Raw genomic sequence first — 13993 nt, forward strand, 5'->3', positions numbered from 1 at the left:
TCTTGGTCTGTGAGTTCGAGCCCCATGTGGAGCTCTGTGGAACCTGCTTCGGATTCTGCGTCTCCCTCATTCTCTGCCCCTCCCCCACTCGCACGCTGTCTCTCAAAAATAAATGAACGTTAAAAACATGTTAAAGGGAAAGCTAAAATGAGAGATGATTGTTGTCACACTGTCCTGTTCTGAGGGCGAATTATTCTGACCCCTTGACATCTGGATATTTCTTAATCTGTGTGCCCGTTGGGGATGGCTCCTAATCATCTTCACGGCTACTCGGAATACTCTCCCCTTCTTTTTAAAAAGGTTTTTAAAAGTTTATTTTGAGAGAAAGTGTGCAGAGGAGGGGTGGAGAGAGGATCCCAAGCGGGCTCTGCACTGTCAGCTCAAAGCCCGATGCGGGGCTTGAACTCACGAGCCGCAAGATCATGACCTGAGCTGAAATCGAGAGTTGACGCTTAACTGACTGAGCCACCCAGACACTTCGAATTTACCCTTGATTATAAAGTCAGGTTCAACCCTTTACAATCCACGGGAGCAAGTGATACATCTCAAGTGTGTATCCAGCTTCAAAGAGGGGATATAACTGAATAATCGCATATGCCTCGAGAGAGAAAACGTAAAAAAGTTTTGCCTTAACAACCTGAGTCATAACCAGAAAACTTTTGTTGCTGAACCAGCCATTGTCCATGGCCCAGGTATTAAAATCATAGAATTTCAGGCCTCAAGGAGCTTCACAGATGATAGAGTAAAACACTTCCAAAGTGTCTTTCAAATAAATTTGGGAAATGCTGTCTCCCACACCCCATCTTGAAGGTCACGCCGCATGTACGGGCACTTTAAAGGCACCAAGGAGGGGTGCCTGGGTGCCTCAGTCGGTTGGGCGTCTGACTTCAGCTCAGGTCACGATCTCACGGTCCGTGATTTCGAGCCCCGCGTCGGGCTCTGGGCTGATGGCTCAGAGCCTGGAGCCTGCTTCCGATTCTGTGTCTCCCTCTCTCTCTGCCCCTCCCCCGTTCATGCTCTGTCTCTCTCTGTCTCAAAAATAAAAAAAAATAAAACGTTAAAAAAAAAATAAAGGCACCAAGGAGTCCCATAATGATAATTTAAAAGTCTTTGTAATCTGCTTAGCACCTTGCTTCCCTAAATAATTGGGTCACAGAATGCTGTAATTATTAAGGCCACAATGCCCACGCCTGGGAATCAATACCCCGCACTCATTCAGCTCAGGGGTCATTGATCTAAGGAAACCTACTTTACACAGAGAGAACACTGAGGCCTAGAGGCAAGCGGGCAGATGACAGATGGGGTTCTCTGATACCCAGTTCAGTGCCTTCTCCATCATCCCACACATTCCCCTTTCTGGAAAATAAGAGCTACCTTCCTAAACTTCCCTCATCCCACTGCCCAGAGAGGACACATCACGTTTCGTGCAGAACTCAGTGTCCATGATTAGAGACAATTGCTTTCTGTCTCCTCTTCCCCTCCAATTATGACATTATCATCAGCATCTGTTGAGAACCTACTAAGCACTGAGCTAAATGGCTTAAGCCGTTGAATTCTTACAACCTAGACATTATTATCCCCGTTTTATAGATGTGCTAATTGAGGTTTACTGAGAAAACTAGCAGAAAGACATCTGCTTTTTTGAAAGCCCTGCTCCTTCTGTGTATGGTAGCAAACTAGTCTGGTCACAAGTGATGGATAGGCAGGCTTGCAACGGACTCTAGAAAAGGCGAAGAACTTTACAGCTGTTTATTAATCATTCCGCCAAGCAAAGAGAATATCGTCTAAATTTATAAGGGAGCTCAAGGCTCAGGGAGAGTAAGTCACTTCCAAGGCTTCGGAAAAGTTCAAAAGCTTTTCACAGCTCTGATCTTGCTCAAAAGTTCTCCTCTTCCAGTTTGACGGGGAAGATCTAAGCCGTATCATTGCCATCTTCTCGGCCAGTCCTCAGCCTCACCTAGCGGAAGCAACTTGAGTTGAGAGTTAGGTCTAGACCTGCATCCTGGTATGTGTGCCTTGGGTAAGTTATGGCCCCTCTTTGAGACTCAGTTTCCTCATCTGTGAAAGGAGCGCCTCGCACAATGCTTGCACGCACTTGGCCTTCCATACATGGCAGCTGCTTCTCCTTTTACGTACCTGGTGATTCTTGCCTATTTGTATCATCCGCGTGTTGTGGCTTACAGTGTCCCCCGTAGGTGCCACGGTACCACCACTGCATGCGTGTGCTGACGATGGGGATGTTTTCCCGTCACTGTCAACAGAGACCAGCGACAGGCTGGGGCACTCCGTCACCTATGCCCTCCGTGACTACAGTGACCTGGGGAAAAAGAGATTGCTCAAAAACTGCCAGTGACCCTGCCTGGGGATCTGCCACACGCCAGATGGACGGCTGCCCTTATCGGGGAGGTCCTAGTCGCATTCTCAGCTCTGCACCTGCGGAAGGAAAACAGGCTGTCAGCCACCATCCAAAGGTCGAAGGAGAGCTCAGCAGTTGTCAGTTGCTGATCCTGTTTCTTTGGGAGTCGCCCGCCCAGAATGTTCAAAAAATCTGCTCACTCCCGTCTTTTACACTTCTCCAAGGGATTAATGCCTCAATGTGTGACGAGTCCCATTTGCTGTCAATTCCCTCAGCCTGCAAGTTGGTACGAATACAACCACATTGATTACTTCTGCATCTTTGGGTAAGGCTTCCCTCAACTTTGGGTCTTGTAATTTCCCTCGGTGTATATTCCCCAAGGTTTGCCTTGGGGCTTTGTTGTGTCTTTCGTGAGAAGGAAAATGGGATAGAGGAAAAGGGAAATATTTATTGGGAGACATCAATGGGTTTTTGTGCGAGGCTGCATTACAGCTCGTTGGGGTGGGCATGATTGTCCTAATTTTGCTCAGAAAAGCCAAGTAAGTACCTAAGCACAAGTTCTTTCTCCACGTGGCACAATCAATATCAAAGAAGGTCAATTATGGATTGAGTTCCTACAATCTATGATGACGACGGTGATAATGATGAAGGAAACAATACAGTATAACCCCATGGAATCATGACCCATGGGGTTCAGTCCCAGATAGGAGTCACCATAAAAGAAACACAATCTGCCACCAAAAAATAATTATAACTCAAGGTTTTTACATAGATTTCTCTACAACAATGAGGGAATCTACAACCAAGAGAGGAAGACAGATGTGATATAGATTTAGCGTCGTAAATGCTACAAGGTAGGGCAGACAGGTAGAGGCAAACAGAGAGTTTGGTGAGATTGATCCCTTGTGGATGAAAGCAGGAGACACTCCGGCCAGAGCCCGTCTCATCTACCCCATCCATCCGTTCTCTACCTTGCTGACCTCACCCCTTTCTCTTGGTACTGCAGTCTTGCTCTCGGTACTCCTCATAGTCACAAGGTGGCTGCAGAAGGTCCAAGAAGTATAGCATCCCAGGCAGGCAGGAAGGGGAGGAGCTTTCTTCCTAGAGCAGTCAGGGAAGAACGTCTTTCCCAGAAGCACCCCACAGATTTTTCCATACATCTCATTGGCCAGATTGGGTTATCTGCCCATCGCTAGACCAGTGAGCTGGATGGATGTCTTCCATTTGGCCCCCAGATTATCATTCTGCTCTTCGACATCCTATATAGACCAGTAAGGACTACCTGTAAGGACATCAAGGCTCCCATCTTCCCTGACTGGTTTCAGCCAATGCGGAATCCTAGCAGATGGCTGGAGGGAGAGAATACAATGATGGGGTAAGGGTGGGGGGGGGGCAATCCCCCTGACATCTTCCTCGAGTGTGGCCTCAGGCTGCCTATGGACTTTGCTCCTCTCAGGAGAGTTCCCCCTACCTGACCCTCTCCTAAATTCTGTGATGACTTTCCTGATCCCTTTGGCCAAGGGAAGGTAAGAGCTCTGTTGCTGCTAATCTGTGGTTATTTCACTCCCCCTTGAATTGCCGTGCATGCCATGAACCGCATGCCCTGAGGACAGAAGGACACTTTGGGCAGAAGTGTCCCTGTCCGGAAGCTTCAGAGAGAGGGTGGGAATTGAGCAACATCTAGAAACCCATAGAGACGCCATCCCCCCCCCCCAACTCTTCTTCTCTCCATCTTCTCCCTCTTTTCCTCCTTCATCGGTTTTCACTTGTGGGCAGTGTATTCTCATGACTCCAAGTCACCAGAATGATTTAGAATCTGAGGTATGTATCAGTGGTTCTCAAAGCGGAGCCCCTGGGCCAGCAGCCTCCAGCATCTGGGAACTTGTTAGAAATATAAATGCATAGTCCCCCTCCGGATCTATTGAAGCAAAAACTGTGTTTAGCAAACTCCCTGGAAGATTCTGGTGTGCATTGTGGCTAGAGAAGCATAAGTTTGGATGGTGGCCCACACTGTCGGTCACCTGCTCGCTGCCGGACTCAGGTAGTGCTAAGCCTCGGGCGAGGAACAATGTTCTCAAGCCAGTTCTTTCAGGACAGGAGGTGGAGAGGTCTTCCGCACCCCCCATATCCTTCGGTCCTTTTCCTCCTTAGCAACCAACCCTACTGAGGTTTGCAGTCAACCGTCGCTGAAGAAGTGAGCACTGGGGATAGCAAGACGGAGAGGAGGGTGGAGAAAAGAGAAAGAAAGAGATTGTACAGAATCCCAGGGACCTGGTTAAAGTGCAACTTCTCCAGTACATCCGGGTGGGTCCTGAGACTGAATTTCTAACAAGCCCCGCATGGCGGTCAAAATTTCTGGTCCCTGGACTCGCCAAATGCCCCTTCTTTACAGATTTACCTTTGGAGTCAAAACTGAGAGCTGGCTGCCCTTAAGCACTGCTCCAGCGTGGGCATTCTCGACCCCAAGCGCACGGGCGGCACCCAGGGCTCCAGAAAACACCGAGGGCTGGGCCCACCCCTAGAGGCTCTCATTCAGCCCCGAGGAGGCGAGTCTGGAGAATTTGCCATTTCCAACAGGCCCCCCCAGGTGATGTCAGCGATGCCGACAGTGTGAGAACCAGCGCTCTAGCGGAACTTATTCTTTGAGATTTCTTGCCTTAAGGGACACTGATAGCCTTAACTGATTCCAGCAGCTGCTGATCCCAGGTATTGAAAATGAAAAAGACAATTATTTACTGTTTCACAAAGCTCCCAGCGGAGGGAGCACCGGGCCCCCGGCGGCCTAAAATGTAATCCAACCCTACCACCTGCTGGTTATCTCAGGAAGTGCATAGGTGTCTGGGGTGAAAATCGCTCTGGGTAAATTAATCTCCGCCGATGCGATAGGCTATGGGACCCTGACCACCGCCTTCCTCGCCTTTATTTCTTTAGGAAATAAATAGGATTTGCGCATTTAAAAAAAAAGACAGTTCCCCCCATTCCGACCCAAGTGGTGCCTGGTCCATCGTAGTAAAAGTGCGGCGTAGCATTTACTAACATCTGCAACGTGCCCGGCCAGGGTCTGCACTTTGGCAACTGGGGTGTTTGAAACCTACCGCCCTCGTGCTTGCTGTGAAAAACTGAGGCGGAAGGCACTTAAGGACCTCACTTAAAGCCACACAGCAAAAATGGATGGAGACGGAATTCAAACCACCTGCCCCCAGAGCTCCCTGCTCCGAAAACCCATGCTGTGCTACCTCGCAAAATATTAGCTGGGAGAAGCGCCCCGTAAATATGTTCTGGACTAGTTAACACACATCTCCCAGTTTAGCACTAGAATATGCTTTAGATGCAAGCTTTCCCCTCCCCTAAGTTCTATAAAGGAAAAAAAAAAAAATAGGGCACAGGGAGGTGAAGTGATTTGCCTAAGGTCACACAGCAACTTGGTGATAGAGCAGCAAGATCATTTGGGCTCCTTCAGCCACACCACACATTCAGCAGCATTTACTGAGGGTAAATTGCCAGGCGTCCAGCACCGGGCTATGCCCCATGGGAAAAAGCGGAGTTGTGACTATACCCCTGCCCTGCACAGTGGGGGGCTCTGATTATATCATCTTATGATTCTAGAAATGATAATGACTTCACTCTTTAAAGATATATAGTCAAGGGCCCACTACATTCTCTATTCCACCACTTAAAAAATTATTCTCGGGGCGCCTGGGTGGCTCAGTCGGTTGAGCGTCCGACTTCGGCTCAGGTCATGATCTCGCGGTCCGTGAGTTCGAGCCCCGCGTTGGGCTCTGTGCTGACAGCTCAGAGCCTGGAGCCTGTTTCAGATTCTGTGTCTCCCTCTCTCTGACCCTCCCCCGTTTATGTGTCTCTCTCTGTCTCAAAAATAAATGTTAAAAAAAATTAAAAAAAAGTATTCTCTAGTTATTCCAATAAGCTATTAACATTTAAAAATTTTTTAACATTTATTCACTTTTGAGAGACAGAGCACAAGTGAAGAGGGGGAGTGAGAGGGAGACACAGAATCTGAAACAGGCTCCGAGCGGGCAGCACAGAGCCCGACGCGGGGCTCGAACTCACGGACCGCGAGATCATGACCTGAGCCGAAGTTGAACGCTTAACCGACTGAGCCACCCAGGCACCCCAACTATTGACATTTTTGGCATGTAATACCTACATTACTATTTGCTCAATATTTTTCCTGTAATCCATTCATTTTGCTTTTATGTGTCCTTGTCTTAAGGAGTAATCTTGCTCAATCCTGCGAAGGACATTACTTGACGATAAGTTTGCTGTTTTATTGATTCATTTAAAACACACAGAATCCATTTGTGTAATGCCTAAAAGCATCTTGCTATCCACCACTGACAACCTACCATGTTTTGGGGAGAAGTGACTGGGTCCTCAGTAGTCTTGGGACATGCATTCCTGCCTTGGGAATGACACCTGTAGGTCATGCAATATGGGCATCATACTCATATGGGGCATTAACCTCACTGAACCCAGGTTTGATCACCTGAAAATCGGAGTTAATACCATTTCCTAGCTGATATGGTTGTTATTGAAATCAGGTGTGATAATCCAAGCCAGAATTTGACAAGATGCCCACACATAGCAATTATCCAATCAATGCCAGCTATTAGAATGAACTAGTTGATCTTACGAAGCATTACGTTGTATTTTTTAAAATGAAGATCCAGGGGCGCCTGGGTGGCTCAGTCGGTTGGGCGTCCGACTTTGGCTCAGGTCATGATCTCGCAGTCCGTGAGTTCGAGCCCCACATCGGGCTCTGGGTTGACCACTCAGAGCCTGGAGCCTGCTTCGGATCCTGTGTCTCCCTCTCTCTCTGATCCTCCCCTGCTCATGCTCTGTCTCTCTCTGTCTCAAAAATAAATAAATGTTTAAAAAAATTTTTTTAAATGAAGATCCATGAATCTCAAGGCTAGTTATACATTTGGCTCTTCCTCATTTTCTTTAAGAATGTAGGTCTCTCCAAAACAGAAGAGACTCATAAATATGGAGAACAAACTGAGGGTTACTGGAGGGGGTGTGGGAGGGCAGATGGGCTCAATGGGTCAGGGGCAGTAAGGAATCTACTCCTGAAATCATTGTTGCTCTATATGCTAACTAATTTGGATGTAAATTTTAACAAATAAAAAATAAAAAATAAAATAAAATAAAACAATAAAAAAAAGAACGTAGGTCTCTCTTTGGAAGAAGGAACTGTGTTACCCATTTAACACTTGGAAAAGGTATGAAAAAGTCATTATTGTGAATTCCCTAAAGTTTTTGCACAACTCAGTGGGAATGTGGGCTTTCTCAAGTCTTAAAATAAGTAGGAGATTTTCACTCTTATTTATTTTCTAAATCAGTGGTTTGGGAGTTTATGCTGTTAAAAAGTACTTGGGGTGCCTGTGTGGCTCAGTTGGTGGGGCGTCCGAGCCTTGATTTCAACTCAGGTCATGATCCCGGGGTCGTGGGATCGAGCCCCACGTCAGGCTCTGTGCTGAGTGTGGAGCCTGCTTAAGATTCTCTCTCTCTCTCTCTCTCTCTCTCTCTCTCTTTCTCTCTCTCTCCCTCTTTCTCTCTCCCTCTTTCTCTCTTTCTCTCTCTCTCTCTCTCTCTTTCTCTCTCTCTGTCTCTCTCTCTCTCCCTCTGCCCCTCTCCCCGACTCATGCTTTCTCTCTCTTTCTCTAAAATTAAAAAAAAAAGTGCATACTTTTTCAACATCAGGAAACAGACCACAGATTCTTAATGCTTAAGGAAACGGACTCTCCCTGAGGATGGGCTCCTCTGTGATTCACAAAGGACAGTTCTCCAGCTCCAAGAATAAATTGTTCACATGGAGGAAACAATTAGAATTCACAAAATCTTCGATCTATTCAGGAGGAGAAAATTCAATTTGACTGTATTTTGGGGGCTTTTGATGCCGTAGATATGAAAATAAGGCAGGCTTCCAACTTACAGGAGGACCTTATGACCCAGGGTGTTTAAATAATTATACACGGAACAGAAAAGGCCGGCATTATTAAAGCAGACTCAGATTCAAGCTCCGAGTCCCGTTCAATGGGAGGTATTGTTCTCTTCTTGAGCGAAAGTTGAATGAAAGTGGATGGTTGGTTGCAGACAAAATCAGAGAAGCATTTTTTTCCTCCCCACGGCTGGTTCTGCGGTGGCATTACATCCTCGCGCGCCAGCTGGGGGAAGAGAGAAACAATACTGCAGTTGAAAGAACACTGTGTTTTGCACACATGCTTGCTTTAATAACATGCGTGGTGTTTCTGCTTTGCACATATTGTTTGATCTCTGGTTATAAATGCCGCAGCCAATTAGCAAAGCTGTAATCTCTGCCCGCACCAAAACAGGAAGAGTGAGGGCCTGACACGGCTCCCTCCTACAGGGATTGTCACCCTGGATGAATACTGACATGACCCGAGTCACCTGGAAAGAATATAAAGTACCTCCGCGCATGCCCACTCAGGACCTAGGGAAACTTAAGCCCCGGGGAGGGCGGCTCAGGTGACTCCCGAGTGCAGCCAGGAGGGAGGACCCCGAAGCCAGCCGGTGGGTGGGAGGGCCCGGACGGCTCTCCATCATGAGCACACTGGGCTCTCCTCCCCAGAAAGAGGCAGTGTGGGCGACTGCGGGGCCTCGTGGCGAACGCTCAGCCATCAGAGGAGAACTTGGTCCAATGTCAGCCTGACTCTGATTGGCCGAGTTTCTTCAGACCTGTTCTGTAACGTGCCTGAACCTCTCTGAACTTCCGTCCTGTGAACTGGGGATAAGAACTCAATCTCCTAATGTTTCACAAAATCAATATCGTGGCTCACAAGGAATATATATATATATTTTAAAGACCAGCGTAGGATACAGTAGACTATAACTGAAATAAAATGTATCACATAGAGTAAGTATGAGCATTTTTTTTCAGGTGTGTGTGTGTGTGTGTGTGCGTGCACACACTCGCACAAATTTCTATGCATGCATAAATTTGTGTGTCTTAATCGTCAGTGACCATCAATAGAGTTTGAAAGCCTCTGTTCTCGCCTGTGGGGTTCGGTGAGGATTAAATGAGATAATGCTGTGGCGGATGTCAGATATGAAGTTCTACACAGATTAGGTAGGTCGATAGGTGGACAGATGGATAGACGGACAGACAGGCAATCTAAAGCACACATGCCTACTAATTCAGTGTAGAGACGGCAGAAACAGCAGGATGAAAGTGTGACCACACCAGCTGCGGTACGGTGAGCAGTAGAAGTGGAAGGTCAGTGTTCTTAAGGGAGCATGATTTTCAAAGGCACTTAATTCCCTAATGTGATGAATGGGAATGTCCTCCCCCACATTTAGATGCAGGAAATATCACATCCCTTCTTCTTCTTCTTTCTTTCTTTTTTTTCCAAATGAATCCATCTGCAAATCTTCAATCTCAGCCCTGGTTATAGGGTCTCTGCTTTTTAAAAAATAACCATACAGGGGCGCCTGAGTGGCTCAGTCAGGCAAGCTTCCGCCTCTCGATTTCAGCTCAGGTCATGATCCCGCGGTTCGTGGGATCGAGCCCCGCATGGGGCCCCGTGCTGACGGTGCGGAGCCTGCTTGGGATTCTCTCTCTCCCTGTCTCTCTCTGTCCCTCCCTCCCCCCAAAATAAACAATAAAAAATAATCACACAATATCAGAAAGTAACAATAATAATATGATAGCTACTATTTATGAACAATGCCAGGCCCTGTGCTGAGTACTTAAACATACGGTATTGTTTAACCCTACCTACTATCATCCCTAATTTTCTAGGTGGGAAACTGGGGTTCCAGTGCCCCAAGGGTTCACTCTGAGGTTACTGTCTCTGTTTTTGCCGAACTACCTCTGTCCCTGACCTGCCCTTCTTCCATCTGCACAACCCAGGTGCTTCACACGGTCTCAGAGATGCTCCTGTCGACACGTCTTTGCCCTGACCACAGGCTCAGACCTCACTGCCGTCTTTAAACCTTTCGTGATGACACAAAAGCCACATTACAGGGAAGTGCGAACACTGAACACAGTTTGGCTCGTTTCTCGAGGGACCTCTCGTGATTTCAAAACTCCTACGTTAAAAGTAAATATGTCGATATTTGAGATACGCCGCGGTAACGAAAACCTTGCACCAGGCTCTGTTGATCCCCCCACATCTTTGCAAGCAGAACCCGGTTCATCGTTCCAGACGGCGAGGCATCCTGCCCTGGGGGGGAGCCACACTTGCTTCAAGCCAACAGCAGCTCTTGGCAACCCGTTACAGTTTTCCAGTGATTTGTCTGCAGGTGGACAAGTGGCCCAATTGGCTCAGGGATGGCCAGTGAGGGAAGGGAAACTCTGTCAGAGGTTCTTGGAGACATTTTCCTCCCATCAGAGAAAACCACATAAAGAAGACGAGACGCCCCTTCCTGCTTTGGATGCTGTCATGTCAGGATATAACATTCAGATCAGTACAACCATGATATCATCACCCCAAGGACAAAAGTCAAGGTTTCGAGGACAGTTCAGTGGAAAGACAGTAGGTTTTACTTTCCTTGATGACATTATGAAGTCACGGTATCACCCCGGGGCTGCAGTTCTGTGGATTTCTTAAGCTGTAAGTAAACGTACTTATGGTTTAAACCACTGCTTTGGGGGCATTCTGCTTCTTGTGGCCAAGAGTATTCCCTACCGATACATGAGTCTTTCAGGCAAAGAGAGGAAATAGGTCATTAGAAAGAAAAACCTGAACAAACTTGGGGTACCCACTTCCTTGGCCTAATAGTGTCTTGATCATTTCTGCCCTTGCTTATTTACTCATTCAGACTTGATCGTCAGCAAGCTTAGCCCCTAAAGCTCCTTTGAGTTTAAGGAGCTTGCATAAAATGTTACTACCTATAAATACAAAGTCTCTGGGTCCCTTTGTGTTTTGGACAATATTCTTCAGAAACGTTTTCAGATAATTCGTTTTCAGATAAACCTTTTCAGATAAGCGTTTATTGGTCGCTGAGAATGTTCCAGAGCATGCTGGGCAGTGAGGGGACCAAGACGCCTGAGGCACGGTCCCAGTCCTCGTGGGCTCGCCATCTAGTGGAGAGACGGGGAAGAAGATGCCACGTGAGCAGAGAGGAGGGACGCTCTCACTCAAAACGTTCTCAGCTCCCTCAAAGAATTTTGCTACAGAGCAGAAATAGTGTGAAATGAAGGGCCTGTCCCATCCTTGGTAATGTTAAGAGGCCGGTGAAGAAATGTCTCGAGGTATCTCTGAAGCACAAGGGAGGAAGAGGCATGAGAAAAGTCTGCGGATGAATAAAAGGATGTCAGAGGTTCCAGGCAACTCCCAAGGCTTCAACTGAAGTGATTTCCTCCGCAGAAGCTTCTGCCCTTCTTGAAAAAGCCCTCAAGGCAGGAATCTTTAAAGCCTGGATGTTAGTTTGAACTGGAGACAAGGGGCAAATATGTCCCTAACAAGCACAAATTATAAATACACCTTTCTAGATTCTTACGTTGCCCCCCCATCATCATCCACTGTTGCCTTGTTCATAACTGATTTGACAACTGTTTTTTTTTTTTTTAAGTTGGCCTTTGCTGAGTTTTTCCCCCTCAAGGAACTTGACTGATCTTTCACTGCAGCAACAATTCCTTTTATTTTGATGCTTATGGTTTACTGAATCATTTATTATGCATTTTAAGTGTCACTAACCGGTACGACCAGCATGAGCAGGTAGGAGTGCAAACGAAACGGGGTCCCGGTGAGCATAAAACCCAACAGGGAGGAACAAAGCGGGCCCAGACCACAGCCAAAGCAACCCTCCACGCTGTCGGCTGCTAGAGGCATCCTCAGGGCATTTTACAGGCTCTGTGTGCGCAAACAGAAGAATCGCCTATTGGCAGAAGAAATGGAGGAAAAACTAATCCAGAGGTGAATCGTAAGATCTATTTTACCTCAGTCAAACATTCTGTTATCTGGGCTTTACGATTTGCTTCCCTGAGAAAAACGTGGTAGTTCTTGGGTTGGAATGCAACATGATATTCTTGTTTTCGAAGATTTGCCCAACCTTAATTGACACCTTGAGTTGCAATCTCAACGGTCCATCAAAAATGCGACTGGTCTTACAGGATCAATATCTCCAATGCCTTCACACCCGGGTGGCCCATTAGCCCCACCTCTCTGGGGACATTCCGTCTGTTTGCCCCTCCCTGCCCACCTTGGACCCCTCTCCACCTGGGCTCTGCCTCCCAAGGCCAGGCTGGCGGACCATGTCAACACACAATGGACGTAGTGCCGTGCCCTTGTACTTCGGTTGGGTTTGGCCGGTGAGGACACCAGGCAGGGAGAAAGAGAAAGAAAGGAGAGTGAGGTGATCCCAGGCTGGCTGTGTCCTTCCACGAAAAGTCACTGCTCCCAAAGCAACCGGCTTTATCCCACTCTCTTTCAGGCTACCTTGGGGTTTCCGTGCTTTGTCCTTTGCTAAGCCATGCCCACACCCCAGTAATCAGTCTCTCAGGAGATAAATCATCCTTGGATTGTTCTCATCGGAGTGTGCCATCTGTTTCCTTTTGACCCTTACTGAGGTTCAGTGGCTGGCTCCTTTGGATTCTAGCCACTGAATTAGGATTCCATAGTCGTAGGAGAAAACCAATAGGGGAAGACCCAGTTCCTGAAATTCTTTCCTTTATCACCAAGAATACAAAGCTGCTCTTCAGAAAAGGAACTTGGTGGCAAGGGTGTGGGATTATTTGAGAAGCTCCCTTCTAGGACATGTTCTGTGCACAGCTGTTCTTGGCTTTCAAACAAGGCAGTGTCCCCTTGTGGAAGTTTACACACTGTAACCGAGACAAGAAAAAATATGATTCGCAGGAAATCGGTAACCATAAATGTGTCATCATGGAATGTCATGATACGGAGAGAAAGCTGTAGTGCCCAGTTTTCCGTCTCTTCGGAGTTTAGGGCAGGACTGAGAGTGGGCTAAGTCAATAGAGCACTAAAAATCGCAGTAATTGAATCATTGGAAACATCGAGCAAGCACTGACTGTGTGCAAGGCACAACGTTGCGGGCTTTCTATGTCCTGTCTCACTTGGTATTCACCCACGCTTTAGGACTAGCTACTATTTTTGAAGTTTATGTATTTATTTTGAGGTATAGAGAGAGAGAGCACAAGCAGGGGAGAAACAGAGAACAGAGAGAGAAAGACAGAGAGAGGGAGAATCCCAAGCAGGCTCCGCAGTGTCAGGGCTGAGCCCGGTGCAGGGCTCGAAGTCATGAACCGTGAGATCATGACCTGAGCTGAAATCAAGAGGCAGACGCTTAACCAACTGAGCCGCCCAGGGGACCGAGGAGTAGGTACTATAATTCCTATTCTACAGATGAAGAATTTGAAGTGGAAGGAAATGAAATGACTCATGCTTGGTCACCAAGACTCTGAACCACATTTGTAAAAGAAGGCTGATATTGCCTGCGTCCCAGGACCCTTGTCAAGACGAATCAAGGTCCCCTCTGCCTCCCGCAGAGGTCCTTGTCACATAGAGGACACTCGGGGACATGCAGAAGGGCAGGAGGTTGAAATTGCAAGGTCATGGAGTTTCTTTGCTCCTGCACATCTGATTGGATAACTCTTTGTTTGGCCAACGCTGCTGGTGCTTAAATTGAAGCTAATAA

Source organism: Panthera uncia (assembly GCF_023721935.1).
Source record: "Panthera uncia isolate 11264 chromosome A3 unlocalized genomic scaffold, Puncia_PCG_1.0 HiC_scaffold_11, whole genome shotgun sequence".
NCBI lineage: Eukaryota > Metazoa > Chordata > Mammalia > Carnivora > Felidae > Panthera > Panthera uncia.